A 22,348-nucleotide genomic window follows, 5' to 3' on the forward strand; every position below is an offset into this window, starting at 1 on the left:
CTTTTGCTTAGAAATATTAGGATAACTATCAAAAAGGTAAACAGAAAACATTAAAAACGTATACTTCATGCTAGGAGTAATCCTTGTGTTCTAAAATTATTATTTACATACCACTGAAACATAGTTATATCTGGTATGATGTGCACAAGCTACTTAAGCCTAATGAGCAATAATGCAAAAAAAATCTGGCAGTAATATGAAAATGTATAGTCACCTGCAGGATTAGTTTGACAGAAGAATATAATGCCCTAGAACACAGTACCCTGTCAGGCCTATTTTTCACTACACTGGGACATTAATTCACTACTCAGAGAGAAAACATGTTATTTGTGATGTTTAAAGATCATTCCAGGTCAAAGGTTTCTGAGCAATCAGTTCCATCTGTCTCCGCATACCAGAACGGGAGTATCTGCAGCTCCTCCCCAGACTTCCTGGCTCCAGCGCTCAGCCACTCGAAAGAACGGTTCTCAAAACCCACGCAGCCTCCTGACTAGCAAACTAAGCTCTCCTGCGACCACATTGGTTTCCCTCTGCAAACTGAGAGGACCGACTGCGCAGACAGAGGCGAGAGCTGGGGCTGCCAGTTCTGCTAAGTAAGAACCGTAAGTCCCTCAACAGCTGCGGCTGAGAGAAGGGATCTTCATGCGTAGTCCAAAAGCACGGTAGTTCACTGTGATCGGCTGTGCTCAGTTCACCGATTCACTGCGGCACCCAGTTTGCTGCAGCAGCCTGCTTCCAGCTTCTCACCGCGACAGCGTTCACTCCATAGGCAGCTTTTCAGTCACCACTGCTCCATTATGCTCTTCCATCTCTCATGCACATGCCACCGGCAAACAAAGTACAGATGCTAGGTGACACGATAAATTGAATTAGTGGAGCTGCAGTATCTGACTGATGGGAAGGGCAGGTAAAACACAGTAATGCATACAGCATCATGATTTATACAGTAAATTCGGCGATTTATGCAATAGTTTGAGCTCTTCTGTTTTACCTTGCATTGCCTCAAACTAGGAACACGGGCAAATGCATTGCATTGCTAAAATTATAACCTTATTTCTAAACTGTAACATTAAGAAGTTCTTCCCAGCTTGGCACCCAATCTCCAAGAACCCAGGTTAAGAGCAATGTCACCTGATGTTCTCTAGCACTCACATCTAGCAGCTACCTCCTCTGCAGCGCACAGGTCTCATCTCAATAGATATGAAGAAAGTAAGCACATGGAGCAAGTGAAGATGGATAAAAAGGTTGTTTGGAAGAAGACAAATACCAAAAGCATCACTGTAGTCAGAAGCCACAGTTTCATCAGAGGATTAGCTGTGCCACCTGGGGATGGAATAGATCAGTGAAGAGAGGTAGAACTTGAAAAGGTTATTCTAAGTAACTCTGATGAGAAGACCATGACTTTCCCAATGAAAAGTTAAATTCCTTTCCCATAGGTACCATTTTCAGATGGTTTTGTACAGAGCTCTCTCTTTAGCAATAATGCCAATAGGCTTTGTAATCTTGGATGGATCACTTCCCCATTTCTTACAGGAAAACTAGCACCACTTGCCTCCCTAGCACTGTGAGAAAGTGCAAGCAGCAGACAGCCTTTAAACTGTGTTCCAAAGATGAAACTATTTGAATAAACATCAAGCACTAGTATCCTGTCAAAATTCACTGGCAACAAAGGGGTGTGGGGGAGTGTGTGGTGAAAAAATAGAGACATTGCACAAGAAATGGAAAATAATAGGAAGGACCTTCCCATGGTAGGAATACATTGATGAAAGAAAGGAGGAAAGGGAATCTGCAAATAGTAATACCAGTCTCTCTTCATTGTCATGTTTGCTCCCTTTATTCCTGAGCAAGGCCAAAGAATACAGACCCCAGCTTGTTCCCATAGGAGGGTGACAGTTGCCAGTCTCATGCCCTGTGTGACCTCTAATTAGCTCCTCTGTCAGCCAATTGTGCTGCCCAAATTCCAGAATCCTGAAAAAAAAGCAATAAAACAGTCTGTGACCTCCAAAAGTTGACTATTTACTTTTCTGCAGTAGTGTACATGAGCTGCTGGTTTCCCATTGGCTTTTCAAGGCGTATATTCCAACATACTTCAAAGTGGGCACTCTAAATAAGACACTGCGAACTACTGCATTGTAAAGCATGCACCATGATCCAGGTCAGTCACAATAAACTAACCTGAGGGCACTGTAACTTATTAACCAACTTTCACTCCTGGCATTGTTCACAGTTCTACAGTCACAGAACTGCTGGGAGCCTGTTGAAATCACCAGCAACCAGGCTACCTGAGGAAGTTACTCCTGGGTACTACCAGTAAGAAAAGCCAGTTTACACAGGTTTCTTTGAAACAAGAGTAATGGGATGGCTTCAAGTATGGCCTATTAAGGATCCAGAATTAAACTTTCCAGACACTTCCCTATGTAATGATTTATCTTTCAGATTCAGTGCCACGAGACACTTAATTAGTGTTCATTGAGAATTCATGGTCTAATTTCAAGTGTTTTCTTTAAATTATAGTATTTAAATTAATCCAATGCATTTTTGCCCCAGATACATAGAAGAACAATGATGACTGCAAGGTTTTAAATTTCTCCTTCTACCTGATATAGCAGGCAGAAATACAGGACAGCTGTTTCCCAGGAGAGGCAAACATATCTCAGGGCAAAATAAAGGAGCCATCAAACTGTAAAAGCAAGTAATGCTGGTTGTGAAAATCATGTGATGGTACTGTGCTGGTTAAAGGTGAGACTGACTTTGCTCCAAAATAGGAAAGAACTGCTACTCCCAGAGGGAAGCGAGCTGGGGTTTACTTTCTGGGATCATGACATTCCTGGAGTAGCGACACAATGGCAATTCCAAAAGGGCAGGAACTCTACTGCCACCCAGTGCAGTTATAATCAAAAAACATGGGAAAATTAGAAGCAATGTGAGCATGCAGAACTAGCTCAGAGTGAGCTGTAGAAGACATAGCTAATGACATGAAGACAACTTTCTACCACACTTTTTCATGTGCTGCTTGCCTTGCATGTAGCAAGGTAGAAGTCACAGACATCACAGTGGGACTATTTAAATAACACAGAACAAGATAATATATTACACATAACTATCGGGAATAAGCTTTCCCTTTCTTTTTGTCACTCAGTAAAATCTGCTATGACAGAAAAACCACCAAGATAACTACACTGATTTAATTACACAAGGAATGTCTTACAATGTAGCCCTCAGATATTCACACAGAAGTAAACACTGCCTCTATTCAGAATCATCCACAGTGAAAAAAATGTCTGTAAACACATCTTTGAAGTTATTGGTTTCAGGTTTTAAGCACTGAGATCAGTAAGCATTTAGTACCTCTGTTTTTGCAAAGGACTGCAAGAAACACAGCAATATAGCCATGAACCTCCCATTAACCTTGCTGATGAACCTCCCTAGTCTGGTGTTATGTAAAGTCCACTAGGACATAGAATTTAATCCTTTTTAAACTGTATCCAAGTATGTGTGAAATTATAATAATGCTGATGACAGTGTAACAGAGGTACAAATTCCAGAATTACTCCTGGTTTTGAATGACAGCATAATGTAAAATTACTGAACTAGAATTTTGCAGGGCTGAATACCTAGATCTTTCCACCTTCCATATAAGTGCCGTATCCCAGGAAGCTACAGGACTGTGCTCCTTTTCATTTGCTTTATTTCCGTTTCCATGAACCTTGCTGCACAGCACCAATAAGGCAGGAAATAGCAGTATTGTTGCACAGACTAGGAGGCAATCTAATGATGATCAGTGCACCCTGGTGAAATATAAGAGGTGGGTTTGTATTCCCACAGACTGAGAAGGGAACAGAACTCTCTTTCTCATTAACTTCTTAGAGAAGACTCATTCCTCAGATTTGCTTTCAGCCACAAATCATTTGGTAGGCAGAAAATAGTCAAGAAGCATAGTGAAAATTTAGCTAATGCCAACATATGTACAGTCTGGCAACTGTAAATGACAAATGTTCCCATCATTAAGAAACAACAAAGAGTTATTCCATGCCCCAGAAGAGATTGTCTGGAGTTGCTTGACACTACGAACAGTGATGAATAGTCATTCTGCTCGTCTATTAGGGGTAATTATAGTAATTGGATAAAATGATCTTTTCTGTCTTTTCCTGCACTCTTTTCATTATTCCCAAACTGTCATCACATAGAAAAGAAGATACTGGTGTAGATTACTGGCCCTATTAAACCATGAAGAGGGATAGCAGAATATTGTTACTTTTATTATTTAGAAATACTGTTTACAATGAAAATCCTGTTCAGCTGAGCTGAAGTTAACATCAAAATAGTTTCTAGTCAATAGGTAATAGCTCAATTCTTACTAGCTGAAGGAAATCTACAGTCTACATTTTTCAGAAGCAGTAAACTGCCTTTTTTTTTAAATGCTAAGTAAGAATGCAGAGCATCTTGCTTTATTCAGACTAAGCTTTCCCCATTTAGTTCATGCACATGGTACGAGAAAAGTGGTAATGGACATCTGTGACCTGTCTCTTCTATGTGCAGTAAGACTGCTCATTGGCCTACATTTGGGAGTTTCTTGTTATAAATTCCTTCACCTACATTTCCAGCTCTGATAAATGAGCAGGGTAGTTGTTGATCTCCTCTATTGCTGGGCAGGCGAGAGCCCATTCCCTTTTTCCACAAAAGCATACTGCACAGAGTGTGCTCACTCTACGCGCAGCAAGAGTTTATCCATAAAACTTTATCACTATAAAAACAAGTACAGTTCTTATATTTTCCTTTTCCATTTTTTTCTGTACATTAAATCAGACTTTGCAGGCTAGATGTCCAGGCTGGTTAGGGTAAATTAAAGAATCATATCATGGTGGACTTCAAGATTACGGAATGTTTACTATCAGTGAAAGTAACAGAAATAAACACATGGGGAAGAGGTTAAAACCCTGTCTCAGTATCAGCTCCAGACACCTAGTGTTGTTTTTACGCTCTTGAAATCACACAAAGAAATGACTCACCCATGAGACTACTAGCATATTTTTTCAAAAACCCAAGCCATATTTCTAGCTGACATTCTTAATGCAGTCTACATCTTATAACAAAAGCCTTAATTTATGAACAATTACAAAGCTACATAAGACCAGATATTAAAAATTTAAGAGCAGGTGTTTGGAATCTAGCCAGGTATCATGAAAGACTTGCTCAAACTGTGAAAAATCCTAACACAGAAACCTCCCATCTCCTGCATGATGGTGTGTACATCATATTATAGATGTACACGTCTTGATTACTGAGTACTACCCGATTGTCTAGAACATACTTCATTCTAGCTAGATAGCATTATACTAATATTCTCTTTGATTTTTAGCTAAGAATCTAACAAACTCACCATGATAGCTCTATAGTTCAGTCTGTGAGAAGTGAGAAGGAAAAGGTAATTGTTATTTGGGCCTTCTTTTTAAAGTATACACTGGCTTCAACAACTATTATGGTGGTTCAAAAGCAGATTTTAGTTGAGTTCTGTAAAAATCCTTTTGGTGCTCCCTAACAGAAACTTTTTAGGCACTGAAAAACCAGACATGCAACTCCATTAATGAATATGGTTGCTTAAGTAACTTCATGGTGTCTGCAATTCTAATAGTATTTTTCCTATCTGACTAATGGAGATGGTCTATTAGAAGTACATATCAGCTTCCCAGGGCACTCTCTGACCCCATACTAAATGAGATAACATCTGTATTCTACAACTAGTCATACACACATCCTTCCTGAAAAATTATGCTTTCTCAGCAACTGAAATTGAATAGGAATTTCCAGAATATAGCTGCCATGTTGTGATTTGCCTTGATGGATCCCTCCACTGGTACAGTCCAATCATGTGAGCTATCCCACTGTGTCTTCATTATCCCAATGAGGTGACAGCCCTGTAACTACACTCAGAGTTCTAACTTTTGCTTGTTCCCCACACTGCATTCATCAGTGTTGAGATATTTCAGAGAAGCACCCAAGCACGCTGATTGCTCAGAACAGGCTAGACAGCTTTTAACATAAGGCTGTTCTGCAGGCACTTTCTTCTCCACATCTAAGCTTGAGATTCCACTGCAGCTCTGTTTTGTTGATTGCTATGCCCCTTCAATTCCCATCACCTGGACCATTGACTTGCCTACCCTCTCCCTAACTTCCTTAGTTGATTTTTGAGGAATCAATCCCTCCCCCATTGTTTCTAGTTTAAATTTCTGCCTACTAAATTGGCTAGCTTGTTGGCAAAGATGGTTTTGCCCTATTCAGTCAGCTGGATCACATCTCTTACAAGCATCTGTGGACCCTCAAAAAGGGTCCCATGGTCATACAAACTGAAGTCCTGCTGCCAACACCAGCTGCACAACTAGTTGTTAACCCACAGGAACCATCAAATCTTCCTCAGATCCTACCCCTAAGTGATAGAATCAAGGAGAATACCACCTCCATTGCTATGCACTTATCACTGCCACAGTGCCCTTCAGTCACGCCTGATACTTCCCAGGTCACCCGTGGCAGTATCTTTGGCACCTACATGGAGGAACAGCAGGGCATAGTAGGTGGAGTGTGAGGCGAGGCTTGGTAGCTTCTCTACACCGTCCCAAATTCAAGCACCCAGCAAGCATCAAACCTCCCTAAATGACAAGTAAGTTCAGCAGATGGAGACCTTTGTCCCTTGCAGTAGGGAGTCTCCAACCATGATCACATGCCATGCCCTTCCAGTGGTCCCAAGTGGCTCTGGGTCAGCTACTTGAGATGCTCCATTTGATGGCACTCCCAGCTCCTCATCAACTATGAAGGCAGCAAACCTATTCTGTAACTGCAAGTCATGAGGTGGGGCTGGAGCCTTCCTTCTGGTGTGAGACATGACCAGCTTCTAGCCTTTGCCATGGTGGAGTCTCCACCTTCCAAATTCATAAGCACAGGCTCTTCCCATCTCTCCACTATAGTTGAAGGTTGAGGCTCGTGAAACTGCAGTGTCTCAGAGAAGTCCCAGTTGATCACTTTCTCATCTTTTCAGACTCTGCAGTTTACTGACCTCCTCCCATAGTTCTTTCACTTGGAAGCACAGCTTTTCATCAGCATCACAGCTCTTTGCAGGCCAAAAGACCAAATTCCCCAGCCACAGGCACTCCATGCTGCCTCAGACTTGAGAAGCTGCATCCTCCTTTTGAAGTTCTGCCTGGGTGCGAGGGTCCAAAACTTGAATTCAGATGTAAAACAGGCCATGATTCATTAATGTTAAGTTTTCTTTTTAAAATTCCAGATAAAGAAACGTGGGAATATTAAGAAGACATTTGCTAAAATCATAATAATCACACTAAATATCTCAAATATTAAAAACCAGGAAAAGATATCTTTGACTGAAATTGTTTATTTGCTTTTCTTAAAAATAATTTTAAAAAGAATTTACTTTTTTCCCCCCAGCTATTTTTTTACTTTTACCAGGTGATTAATAGTGGATAAATTTAAATTAAATAAGGTAAATTTACTGTGGGCAAATTCAATGATTTGGTGATGAGATTTCGACAAATAACTTCCTTGCTTGTGTATAAGCAGGAATTCAAAAAAAGCCAAGCACTTGGCACACCTGCTCTTCAACTGTCAATAATGTACACAGTAACCTCTTGCTTACTATTCATCAGGAATGTACCAGTCATGTTTGTGCGGTTCTTACATCAAAAAATATAATATATCAATATGCATAAATATATATTTACAACTAGATAAATGTTTCTGTGCTACACCTGTGTAAATCCAGAGAATGACACTTAAGAAGCAGTAGACCTTGTCCACGTATGCCAGGTCCAAATTTTTCCTGTTATATGTGAAATCAAAAATGAAAACTTGTGAACGTTTTTTCCTAAATAATTAATTTGTACATGGATTGAAAAAGAATTTTTTGGCTTTCAAACTCAGAAATGCCCAAATCACTTTGCACAATTGCATATAAAATATGGGTAGTGCTGTTACTGTGCTGTCAAATGTGACTGCCATTCTGTACTCAGCAATATTTCAAACACCATCCAAATGCAACCATACAAATGTCACCTCTGCCTATGGAACTTTATAAATGAAGCAATATTAATCAATTAAGGGACAGTGGAGTGCATGCAGAAGCAGCCAAGTCTACCTGAGGATTACAATAGGGAGTTCTGGGTGGGCAATCAAGTTTAAACTGTAGAACTGCCAAGGCACACGGATTCTCTGTACGATAAAACGGATTTCCGGTCCCACACAGAGGGAAACCGAGAAACTTTTGCCTATAGGCAGACAAGAGAAAATTTTGCTATTACACCATTTATCTACTGCATGCTATTATACCATTTACCAAATAATTTTGACCTTTGCTCACAGAAATATATGATTAGGTATGTGGGCAGTCATCTACATATCTCCTCTCCAAATTTCTGCAGACAGCATTTTCATATGAATTACCATGGCACAGAATGATACTCCTCTCCTAGGCTGCTTGGTAAGGGAAAGTCCTGTTCAAGTCTTTCAAGCAGAAATTAAGATCCCCCAAATACATGAGCTAATGTGAATCTGAAGGGTCACTAAATACCATTTTAATTACCTATTTATCTTGTACCCAATAGACCAGGAAAGCAAAAATATATCTTGCCCCTTTACATTGTATGTACATGTTATGCTTGATGAAAGGATTTGTTTTCCAGATTACCACTTGTTTGGCATATCAGACCTCCTACTCTTGCAATTTTAGGGGGTTTCTTTCACAGAGAGGAAGCAGCTGTACAGCATTACATACTCTTCAGAGGGGATGCTTTTCAGAGGGGGTAGTGCACACCAAATTAGTTTCTTTCCATCATAACCTTCGCATACTGTACAGGTTTGTAAATTGTGCAGTGCTCTAATGATGTCAAGCTTTTGTTACAAACTAACCCCAAAGAAACACCATAACAGGCCTCCATTCATAAATGTTGTTACCACACATGAAGATGTGGGAATTCTTTTCTAGCAGCATAAAGTTGTTCTCAGGAGAAATGGCTGCAGCTCTGTGGTACCTCCTCAGCCTACATAAAGGGCTACACAGCAGATACTGTGCAAAGCTACATGGAGTAAGGGACAGAAGAGCACTGGAAGAAGATGACTGCTCAATCAGGGTTTGCTTTAGGCATTGAAAAAGCAGCCAGTCACTCAGAGTGACAGATTTTAAAGGTGAATAAAACAACCACAGACCCATATGTAGTTTTCTGTAGTACAGGCTGGTGCAGAGAAAGTAGTCAGTTTGTGCTGGTGAATGGTTGCTAGGAGTACCCTGAGAGGTCCTGCAATAAACTCTTGTCAGTCGAACAATCAGTAAAACCAGATACAGTTTCAGTGCTATCTTTTCCTCCCCTAGTATTCTCATCTTTGGGTTGGCACAAATAAGTTTCTTCCTGCCTGGCAGAACAGTGTTAACCATAGGCTGCTTAGGAAGTATAAAAGAGCGGTGCCAGTGGTACTGGGAGTTAATAATGGAAGTGGAGAGTAGAAGAGACTGAACGATAGCTCTCCACCCTAAAGTAGAAGTCATCTTGCTGTGCAACTCCGGGGAGGGCAGAAAAAGCAAATCTTGCAAATTAGTCATAGCATTTTAGGCCTTGAAGGAAAAGCTCACCTTAAAACAGAAACAGCCTCTGCATCCCATGATTTCAGAGCTAGGAATCCAGTCTAAGCTCTGTAAGGAGACCTCTAGGTCTGAACCTTCTACAGAATGCTGTTTACCATCTCTGACTGCCTTGAAAGTTTCTCTGCCTTGGACTAGAGACATCAACTTTTTTCTTAATTGCTAGCCTCCCCAGTGATTGCAGTCCTTCTGCCTGGCATTTAGGCAGAGCACTTGCACAGTAGGCGGTAGCAGAGAGCGTCTAATATTTTTGCATGGTCCAGAAATAAGGGAGGCCTTGGCACATGAAAGGGATGAGGAGAGGAGAGAGCTGAGGGAGGATTGCTGGGTCTTGGCCAGAAGTCATGTCCTCAGACAGCAGGAAAGAAAGATCACTAGAATAAAAAGTAATTAGTTTTAGCTATTAGTAACAACTAATGGTTACTAATAGTAATGATTGTATTTAAAGAACTACTTTTGTTATCTTGCTGAAGAATACACAGACAATTAATGGGAGGCATGCAAAGAAATAAGAGCAACTTAATATAATTCCTGAAATGTTTTGAATGTTGGAGGTGCTAGTATTTCAAACAATACTTAAGGAATCAAAATAGAATTGCTCCACTAAGCCACAGAAAGAGATTTTTAGGGGTTAGGCTTTTGCAGTAGCAAACTGAAGGTTTAACACTAATTGGAACACTTGATATACAAAGTGAGATCTTGGTAATTCTTCTAGGGGAAACTCCCAGGAAACTGGAGGCCAGTCAGTCTCACCTCAATACCTGGGAAGGTGGAGAAACAACTAATCCTGGAAGCCATTTCCAGGTTTGCGAAGGACAAGTCATGAGGAGTAGCCAGCATAGATTCACCAGCGGGCAGTCACACTTGACCAACTTGGTAACCATCTATGATTAAATTACTGGCTTGGTAGACAGGGGGAGAACATTGGATATTGTCTACCTAGACTTCAGTAAGGCTTTTGACGCTATCTCCCATAAGATTCTCATAGACAAGCCGATGAAGCTGGCACAAAATCAGTTGGAGGCCAGTAACTAGCAGTGTACCCCATGGGCCAGTACTGGGTCCAGTTCTGTTTAACATCTTCATTAATGATCTGAATGATGGGGCAAATGACAGAAAACTAGGAGGCATGGCTGATACGCCAGAGGGTTGTGCTACCATTCAGAGGGACACAGACAGTCTGGAGAAATGAACTGACAGGAACCTCATGCAGTTCAACAAGGGCAAGTACAAAGTCCTGCACCTGGTAAGGAACAACCCCCAGGCACCAGTAGATGGGGGGGGCACCTAGGTGGAAAGCAGTTTTGCAAAAAAGACCTGGAAGTCCTGATGGACACCAAGCTGAACATGAGCCAGTAATGCACCATTACAGCAAAGTAGGCCAATGATATCGTGGGCTGCATTAGGAGGCACATTGACAACAGGTCAAGGTAGTTGATCATCACCCTTTATTCAGCACTGGTGAGGCCACACCTGGAGTGCTGTGTCCATTTCTGGGCTTCCCCATACAAGAGAGACAGTGACATATTGGAGAGAGTCCAAAAATGGGCCACAAAGATAACTAAAGGACTGGAGAATCTCACATATGAGGAAAGGCTGAGAAAGCTGGGCCTGTTTAGCCTAGAGAAGAGAAAGTGAAGGGGAGATCTTATCAATGCAGCTGAAGGGAGGCTGTTAAGAAGATTGGAGCCGTGCTCTTTCCAGTGGTGCCCAGTGACAGGACAAGAGGCAATGGCCACAAACTGAAGAACAGGAGGGTCCATCTAAACATAAGGAAACACTTCTTTACCATAAGGGTGAGTGAGCACTGGAACAGGTCACCCAGAGAAGTGGTAGACTCTCCATCCTTGCACATACTCAGAAGCCATCTGGACATGGTCCTGGGCAACCAGCTCTAGGTGGCCCTGCCTGAGCAGGGAAGCCTTCCAGACTAAATGTTTATTTGATTCTTAGATGGTTTTTTTTTCATCTTCTAACATTACTTTTATAGCCTTTTTAATAGGAAGGAAATACAAGTGAAAAATATGAAAACAGGACATGCTGAACTAAAATTCAGGAAAAAAACTGAAGATACACTCTTTAAGATTATTCAATAAGATCTGTTTGGATAGCACTTTATGAAGAAAATAGAAGATCATCCTCACAGCAAGAAGAAAGTGATTTTTCTATCCCACGTAAAGAAAGTGGACCCTGAATATAAACTTTCTGTTGTTCTGTAGAAGAAAACAAAGTTTCCATCCTCACAAATCCCATACCAGTTGCTAGATAATGTCTGATAATTAGTTTTATAAAACAGCATTTTTTTTTCTCATTTATTTTTAAATGGAAGTAGAGAACTGGCTTGGATCCAAAGACCCTGAATTAACTGGCAAGTCCTATTAAAAGTGCCAAAAACAGCTCATAGAAACAAAATATGTTGGAAGGGACCTTAAAAATCGTCTGGTTCCAACCCCCCTGCCATGGCCAGGGACACCTTCCACTAGACTAGGTTGCTTGAGCAATGGTTGGATGTCACTGAAATGCAAATTTTCTGAGTGTCAGGAGGTCATAAAATAAAATTTTGGTTTCTATGATCCTCTTCAAGTTTTCATAGACTCATAGAATCATAGAATGGTTTGGGTTCAAAGGGACCTTGAAGATCAAGTTCCAACCCCCCTGCCGTGGGCAGGGACACCTTCCACTAGACCAGGTTACTCAAAGCTAAATCCAGCCTGGCCTTGAACACTGGATGGGGGAGCCACAACTTCTCTGGGCAACCCATTCCAGTGTCTCACCACCCTCACAGGAAAGAATTTCTTCCTAATATCTAATCTAAATCTACCCTCTTTCAGCATAAAACTGTTATCCTTCGTCCTATCACTACACTCCCTGATAAAGAGTTCCTCCCTATCTTTCCTGTAGGTCCCCTTTAGGTACTGTAAGGCTGCTGTAAGGTCTCCCCAGAGCCTTCTCTTCTCCAGGCTGAACAGCCCCAACTCTCAGCCTGTCTTCATAGGAGAGGTGCTCCAGCCGTCTGATCATCTTCGTGGCCCTCCTCTGGACTCGCAGGTACATGTACAATAGGTCCATGTCCTTCTTATGTTGGGGGCTCCAGAGCTGGATGCAGTACTTCAGGTGGAGTCTCACCAGAGCAGAGTAGGGGGGCAGAATCACCTCCCTCAATCTGCTGGCCATGCTCCTTTTGATGCAGCCCAGGATACCGTTGGCCTTCTGGGCTGCAAGTGCACGTGGCCAGGTCATGTTGAGCTTCTCATCAACCAACACCCCCAAGCCCTTCTCCTCAGGGCTGCTCTCAATTCATTCTCTGCCCATCCTGTATTCGTGCTTGAGATTGCACCGTCCAACGTGCAGGACCTTGCACTTGGATTTGTTGAACTCCAGGAGGTATGCACAGGCCCACCTCTCAAACCTGTCCAGGTCCCTCTGGATGGCATCCCATCCCTCCAGAGTACCGACTGCTCCACACAGCTTGGTGTTGTTGGCAAACTTGCTGAGGATGCACTCAATCCCACTGTCCATGTCACTGACAAAGATGTTAAAGAGCACCAGTCCCAATACCGACCCCTGAGGAATGCCACTCGTCACTGGTTGCCACTTAGACATCGAGCCATTTACCACAACTCTTTCAGTGAGGCTGTCCAGCCAATTCCTTATCCACCAAGTGGTCCATCTGTCAAACCCATGTATCTCTAATTTAGGCACGAGGATGTCATGTGGGACAGTGTCAAAACTCCTTTTATTTAGTTCTTATTTCAGATAGGCAACACTACTCTGAAAGCTCTCCTATAAGTTCAGCAATTGCACCAAAGAAATACTGCCAAAAGACGTCAAGCAGTCATTTTCTCCACATCTGCTTTGCTTCAAAGGATTCAGTTTGGTCCCTCAAAAAATCTGTACAAATATCTATACAAATATCCTGAAAATTTCTTTATATACCATAGGTACAAGATGAGATAAACCTGGCTGTTACACCAGCACTGTAAAAAAACCTGTATGGAACTTGCAGAGATATCACAATCTGGTATTAACAATATCATCACTGAATGCAAATAATAAATAGTGACTCACTGACTGCTAGCAGTATGTAAACATACTCTATCTATTAATTGCGTAGTTAAAGTCCTGGAAACTCAGCTAAGAGTAAACATTTTAAATTTTATTTTTTATTATTTTATGGAGATTATTAACCTACTCAGAATCCTGGATTCTAGAGACAGCAAAGTGCCTGTTGACCCTCTAAGATTTAAAACAATAATACTTACAGCAAACAAAAATTAAAAACCAAACAAACAACCCCAACCCCGCAAAATTATTACCGATCTACAAAATTAAAAACATTTGTAAAAAAATCCTATTCTATTTCTGGCTCTTGGCCTAGAACATACAAACTGAACATATCTTCTTAGCATGCTAGATTTAAATTACATCAAAAAGATGCTGCTTTTTGCCACCGCACTGGTAAATGCATTTTAAAGCAGGGCATATATACATTATATAAATATATATATTTTTATATATATATATATTACAGCAAAGAATTTAAGGAAAATTAAGATTAAAATTTGAATAATCAAAGCAGACTAAATCAATCATAGCTGAATTCAGTTTGATACACTGTATCTACATAAATGACCTTTGCATTTTCTTATTTTTTTTATTATTTTGATGTACTTCAACAGAGAGTTGACATACTTCAACAGAGAGTTTCAAAATTGCATGCTACAAATAAAGAAGATCTAGGTTCAAATTGAACTGGGGAAACAGGGCTGGGGGAGTTGCTCGCTCACATGCAAGGATGTTGTGTCCTTCAAATATGGACAGCTGTAAAGACACCACAATCTTTGATAGCTGTTATAATTTGTTTTCTACCAGCAGGTACCCAATGTTTACAAAGTTTGGTTTGCTTTTTGTTTTTCTGAGACATCTCAATATTCTCATTAGTTATAACAGATTTTAAAACGACAGTAGTAAAATTTGGTGTTAGAAATCAGTCAGGTTGTCATGCTCGTAGAGGAGAAGAAACAGAAGTGCTGCAGGCAATGGCATACACACAACACTGAGACAGAAAACAGACCCAGGCTTGAAACAAACTCCCATCAGGTTCCCACAGGCCAGCATCACTGACAGACATTTATACTTTGGTATATAAAAAAAACTTTGGTATTGCCCAATGCTTGCATGCCATTCCCACTTCACTGCATGTGATAACCAGCCAGCTAGGGTGCACCCAGTCCCACCACACACTCCTTCAGTCACTTACAGCAAGTGCCCCCTTCTGAGTGATGGCTTCAGGGAGCTCTGACAGACTGACCAAAGGCATTAGGGATCACAGGGGGATCACTGAATCCAAAAGAGGCACCTGAGAGATACACCACAGAGCCATAGCTGCAGGGAGGTTTCAGAGCATGGCTTCCTCGGCCTGCTGACCTGGGAGAGCCCTGCTCGCCCTTCAGCGATCAGGAACTTCCCCCAGTGACTGGTGAAGGAAACTCATGTTGAGGCAGCTCCCTATCTTCTGACAAAACATAAATCCTCATGATGTACAGGAACAGGAGGCAGATTTTAACAGTTCATTTCCTCACGAAACTCACCATCAAAGCTCTCTCTGGTATTTGCACAAGTGACACATCACAAAACACGGTACCTGGCAAGCCATGTCAGCCCATCTCCTCATGCAAATTTTCAAAGTACAAGGGACAGTACACATTTTGTCAGCTTGCCTGCAGTTTAGTGTGTATTTTATAGCCTTTTGCCTTAAAAGAGGGCAGCTGAGTGGTAGAAAACTGACTCCTTCCTCATGGTAGTTGTCTCTTGCATGGGGTGCAGCCCTCAAGAGAAGCAGGGGGTTTCCCTGAGAGCATCTGGGCATGGGCAGGGGAAGGAAGGTTCCAGAAATGGGGGCGGGGGAGAGGTGTAGCTGAGCTGAGCTGAGTTGAAAGCGCTGTGAGGGAGCCTGCAGCACAGCACGTATGGCGGTGTTGGGAAGGGCGAGGAGCAGGTATGCCTTCCCAGAGGCAAGAGTCCTGAGGAGCCGCAGGGGGCTGCACACAGGGTGGCTGAGGCCATGGGGGTTTGCTGAGGGGAAAATGCGCCCCAAGTTAAAAGGCTGTGCTGTGAGGATGCTGTGGGTGGAGAGTTGTGCTTACAGTCTTCCCCCCTTTTTTTCCCCTATTACTTTTTTTTTTTAATTATTATTTTATCAAAATAGTAACTGTTCTAGTCTGTTTTTCAGGAAAACTCAGTTTTATTGAGAAGGCCGCTGTAAGGCCTCAACGTAGTATGATTCCACTTACCACAGTGCAATGTAGAAGGCTCAGATGCAGCTGGTTTTGGTTAAATTCCTGAGTCCGAGAGGTGAAAGCACTCCAGTTACCAAATACACCACCTTATGAGTCACAAACAATTGCTGGAGGGTGGGAAAAGTTACAGCAGATGTTTGCAATGATACTAAATTCGTAAGTCATTTCAAGTAAGACTGCACTACAAGGAAGTTGGGGGGTTCCCCCGCCCCCCCCAAAGGATCCTATGAATAGTCTACAATTGCTAGAGATCTTAGATCGTGGGGCTTAGATTATTTTCCAGACAAATACTGAAAGATTAAGTGAATCACTGTATCTTGAGAAATAATTTTGTTGTTTATCCCTTTCTGTGTGTTTGCAGTAGTTCTGAGTTGCTAGACATAACCTTTGGCTAACAGTTTCAATTTGCATGGTAGCTGGATGTGCTGCTTTTAACATAGCTAAAGCAATCGGCTAACCTCTTTGTAGTCGTTGGAGAGAGAGAGTCTCTTTAACACTGTGTTTCATGCCACACAAACCACAAACAAGCTACTACAGCCATAATTGAAGGGTTAGTTGTTGGGGTTTTTTTATGGCACTGATGAATGCTTCTGTGTCTGTTTCTGTATATTTTCATTCAGTTAGCATCAATGTTATTGCATACTAGGCTTTCAGTGCTTCAGGCCCATTTAAGTCGGGCAAGGCTGAGAACAGCTCCAATGTCACATGTCAAAATGTCACAGATAATTACTAAAAGTCTTGGTTTGTCATTAGAAAGGATAGAATCACATCTCAGTAATGTCTTATTATTTTTGAATGCTTCTGCCTATTTTTACATTAGTGTCCATAGAACTTCAGCTTTTTTTTGTAATTTGAAGTACAAACCTGGTAAAAATTGAGGAATCAAAAAAATGTACAAGCCTGATGTTTGGATTTTGACTCCAGGGCAGAGCTTAGCTGATCTACTCTCAGGTGGATGCCATATACCTCCAAACTTCTTAAAACTGCTCAGAATTTTCTTTCTCAGATGATCCCAAAGTAAGGATGTCAGCAAAGCATGGTACTCTATGGAAATTTGGCAATCAGTTTCCATGGAGTGCTGGAGAAAAATCCCAACTAAAATGGGAATTTTGATTTGGAGGTGTCTGTTTCAGACTCATGATTTCATGAACATCTCCCATGCCTTTAATGATGGTAAGTTGCTGGCACATTTAGACACTTGATCCTGGCAAAAGCAACAAGAAATTGATTTGTTAAGATCACAAGTCACAGATGCTTTGTAACTGCCTTCTTAATAGATCCTTTATAGTTTCCACAAATTCTTGATACAGCAAAGGGCTACAAAGGTGACTAGGGGACTGGAGCATCTTTCTTATGATGAAAGGCTGAGGGACTGAGGTCTTTTTAGTCAAGAGAAAAGAAGATTGATGGGGGGATCTTATCAATACCTATAAATACTTAAAGGGAGGGTGCCAGGTGGATGGGAACAGTCTTTTTTCAGCGGTGCCCAGTGATAGGACAAGAGGTAATGGACACAAATTTGAGCATAGGAAGTTCCATCTTAACATAAGGAGGAACTTATTTACTTTGAGGGTGGCAGAGCACTGGAACAGGCTACCCAGAGAGGTGATGGAGTCTCCACTCTGGAGACATTCAAAACCTGCCTGGACACTGTCCTGTGCAACCTGCTGTAGGTGACCTTGCTCTGGCAGGGGGGTTGGACTAGGTGATCTCCAGAGGTCCCTTCCAACCCTGACCATTCTGTGATTCTTATGCTGTTGTTCTGCTTTTGTATTGCTACATTGGATACAGCAGGTACAATACCATTTTGTATCGGTGATCAAAGATTCGCCGGTCCAATGAGGTGTTCAACTCAGTAGCAATCTTCAACCACCAGTATGTTACTGGTCTTTATGTAGATCATCATTATTGTCAGATCCGAAAAGAGTGACCTTGATGATCTTTTATGTCACCCAAGTCTGCAGAACACAGCTGGGGTAACCATTATGTGTCTTTTTTAATCCCTCTTCTTTAATAATGTGAACATTTTAGATGCCAATAGTTAACAGTACATAATTTAGTAATGATGATAGTTTCTCATCCTTCCCTCCTTGCCAGTAGCCATGAGTGAACATTTCCTCTGGCAGAACCAATAACCTGACTGCTTTAAATCCAGATGCTTCAAAATGGGCTGATGCCATGAAAGGTGTCTTTACTTACAATACGCAATCAAAAACCCAGAGTTAATTTCCATTTGTATATTCTCATATTTGTATCCATTAAAGAACACTGCTGTAAATATTTCAAAGCCTCAAACTTTCAAGAATATCCTGATGTGGCGAATCATGTTTATGTTGTTGTTGAGATACCTGTTGAGTTTAACGCTTGCTGACAAGAATTTTTATCATGATCATTTAACTACTAACTGCTGGTCTCTTTAAGATTTGATTCAGCAAGTAGATGGTATTAAAGTGCTAAATCTTGAACATCATACACAGTATGATTTTTCACATACCATTAAAGAAATAATCTTGAGAATTAAAATCTCAGTGATGCAACCCAGTGTAGCAGTACAGAGCAGTGTCCTCAGTGTTGTGCTGCTTTTATCTGTGAAATTGGAAAGAACTTTCATGCAGGGACAGGCTGTATGGGGAATAAATGCACCTTCAGCAATTCAGTGGTGTCCCTATCTGACTTAATGTTACAAAAGCAATTGTATATGAATGATGATATAAATGACGAATGTCCTCAGCACAGATTGTCAAGAGAATGGCCAAGATTATCTTGTTTGCCCCAAGATAAAATTTTTTCCAAGTAAGAATCCCATGATACAGGTTGCCTTAAGCCTAGTTCCTTGGTGTATTCTAACACTGCCAGATGAAGGCGTAGAAAACAGTAGAAAGCCTCCATCTCCTACCAGCAGCCACTCCACTGTTCTTATTGCTTGCTCTCAGTGCTCGCACCCCAAATAGCATGTGAGGGGAGAGATCTTAAAAAGCTGCATTCAGGTTTAGTCACTGTAAAAACTACTGGAAAACATAATTTCCTTTTTCTCACCAGCATTCATCATCATTGCAAACATAGCAAAATAGTAATGTAATGGCAAAGCCAGCAGAAGTGTTTTAACAGTTACTAATGTACTTCAGCTTAGTAACACCTTAATATAACAGTTTGTAGCTTGCAGCCCTCCTTTCTGCAGAAAAACTACCTCCAATTGTCAGTATAGTCTGTAATACATGAGTATTCTCAGATAGCAACTATTGGCTACAAACAATTCTTTCTATTGTCTGTTATCGGATATAAGGCTACTAAGCATCTTTCCAAACAATGACATGGCCTTTTTATCACTTGACTGGAAGAAACAGGGTATATCTGGACATGAAGTTTTCAGTATAATAGCAGCCAATGAAAAATGCTGCAGAGCACCTTCTCAGCAGTCCATTATAAGTATATCATACATGTCCTTTGTTATCTATGCTGCCTTCCTATACAATTTCAAATCCAGTCCCAGTCCTAATGTTGACTAGACTCCCTTGTCTGAATTCAGTATTCTTAAAAGTCTGTTTAAAGCCCCAGGAAAAAGCTGTAGTGATCTGCAATGCCCTTCTAGCAAACTGGTCTTTTCAGTAAGCTAACCTACAGGAGGAATAATCTTACCTGAGAGTAAGAGATCACGACTTGTCATGCATCATGTGCAAGGCATTGACCACAACATTTCTGTTACATTTAATGGTGTTTATAAAACACTGACTCTTTAAACAAGAGCCCCACTGCAAACATCCTTCTCTCCTTGGTGAAAGCATAAGAGATTGAACTGATACCTGGCAGACACATAGTCTTGTTTCTCAATGAGTTACTGGAAGAAACTCAAGCAAGATCATAAATGCAATGCAGCAGAAGATAGATATAGCAGTGATAATTAGTAAGAATGCAATATGCTGTTTGAAACTGAATTTGACTCAGTTCTCAAAATAAAGCCCTGTGGAAAGCTCACCTTCGTATATGAAAACTAGCAGAAGTCAGTAAGGATGCTCTGAGAATTAAACTCCTTTGTACCTGTGTTTGTGGTTCTTGCAGGAGAAGAAAGGATAACACAAAGAAGGGCCTCTCATTCTTTTCTGACACTGTATGAAACATCTGACCTTATAATGTCTGCTTCTTATTGAAAATTCAGAGGCTGCCAAACTCCAGAGCAACCAGAAACACATGCTTCCTCAGTGAGGGCAAGGAATACATATTTCCTTGAATCTGCAGATTTGCATAGGCACCACTCCACCACATATTGAGGGGTTGTAGTGACTGGTAAGAGTGTATGTAAACGTCGTAGGCTCTAGCTTTTCAGGTGAGATCAATGGAATATAAATAAATTGGGTTTTGCCTGGAAATCTGTGGAAGATAGATAAAGATAATAAAAGAAAAGGTAAACTTCCATTTTTATTTTTTTTTAATTGTCTTTACATTAATTAATATATTAATATATTAATTTTCCACTGTTTTTGAGACTTGGGGAATATTACCTTGAAAGTACATAAGAGTTAAGCAACTGTCAGCATTCATGGGTGTACTACATTTTGTTTATTAAAAATATGTAAACACAGGAGCAGTTCAACTTGCGAGATTTCCCACAGGCAATTTCAAGTTCTCATATACCTCATGTTCTCAACAAGCAAGTACTCTGCTGATACGCTGTTGAGAAGCTAAAATAAGTGTACTATATACAGTTCAGCAGTCAGAGGCCTTGGAACAACTGTGATGTTAACTCAAATGAAATTACTGACATCATACCAGAATTACATCAGTGGAAGAAAACCTGGCAGTATATTTTTTCACATGCTTTGGGCCACATAAAGCACTTTGATTGATGAAGTTTTTTGGTTCTGTATAGATTTGTCAGCAAAACTGACAGCAGCACAGTTCTCTGGCCTCGTCAGAAAAGAACAGTATGTATATGCATACCCATACAATATGTATATGTATATGTATATGTATATGTATATGTATATGTATATGTATATGTATATGTATATGTGTATGTGTATGTGTATGTGTATGTGTATGTGTGTGTATATACATACAGTAAGTATATGTATATACATTCATATACACAGTAAGTATTAACAGGTGGAAAATACATTGAGCCTTATTATAATAGTTAAATCATCTAGCTTATCTGGATAAGATCTTAGGTGCATTTAGTAATGTATGGTCTGAATTCTTAGGGAAATACCAGCATATTGCACCTTAGATAGAAAATACATATGTCAAATATCTTGTTTATATTGTATTGTAGATAAATAGCATACATGCATGTTTCTGCTTGTTCTTAAACTGACCAATAAGAAACTAAAGATTTCAAGTCAATAATTAAAGTAGTGGAACATGTACCTGAAAGAAAATAGTGTCTAGAACAAAAAAGGCGGAGAACAACTCATTGAGAGTACCTACTAACTTAGCAATTATTTTAACAAAGAGCACAAGCGAGTAGTCATAGTAACAAGTGTAAGGACTAAAATTGAGTCTGGATCCAACCTAAGCTCTGTGAAATAGCTATTTATATTTTTCATGTACATTTGCATATGAGACACCCACCACCTGACCCAAGGGGAGAAAATCCAAGCTTGAGATACTAAAGATATAACTACATGGCACAATGCAGCAATTCAGTGCTATATTATGCTCAGTTTAAAAACTGAAAAGTGAAACTGCCAAATAAAGGCAATTGAATATGTAGTTCTCATTTTTCAACTGATTCTTCATACTTTATTATGTTTAATTTTCCTTAGGAACCTCAGAGTATTAAGATTGCATGTGCACTTAATTACACAGAACTTTCAAATAGTGGGATCTTTTCCCCGCAAGAAAAACTGTTGTTACTGTAACAGTGTGACTGATAATAGCATATAGATTTGATTACATTTAATCGCACACAGAAGCAATGAGCTTTCAGGTCTGAATCTGTAGCATGTATTAGGATGAAAAATGAGGACAAAAATGTTGAATCTTTGTGAGAAAACATAGTGCAGACATCTTTATTCTGCATGAAAATGAACACAAAATGGCTGCCAGTCTCTGCATTCAGTGAAGTCTTAATACATTAAATGATCAGCTGACAGAAAGAGACATGACAGAAACACAGCTGTCTGGACTACAAGGCCAAGGAGCTGTAAATAATAGTTGCAAGTTGCAGCTGCAGTTCCATCACAAATTTTACTGGTCAAAAGTAGAGATATGCAAAAGTGATGCAATTTGTTCATTCTTGCTGCAAGAGAACGTATGATTTCTATGAATGCATTCTTCTTACGATTCTCCATATATAGTGCTCTCTGGTCATGGGAAAAATAGCCATGCTGTCCATTGTTCTTGAACCCGCATGCATGGAAACTAACTTCATTAATCCCTTCATGCTTTTTACACCCTTAACTTTGTTTCA

This window comes from Vanellus vanellus (genome assembly GCF_965231255.1).
Source record: "Vanellus vanellus genome assembly, chromosome: 6".
Classification (NCBI taxonomy): Eukaryota; Metazoa; Chordata; class Aves; order Charadriiformes; family Charadriidae; genus Vanellus; species Vanellus vanellus.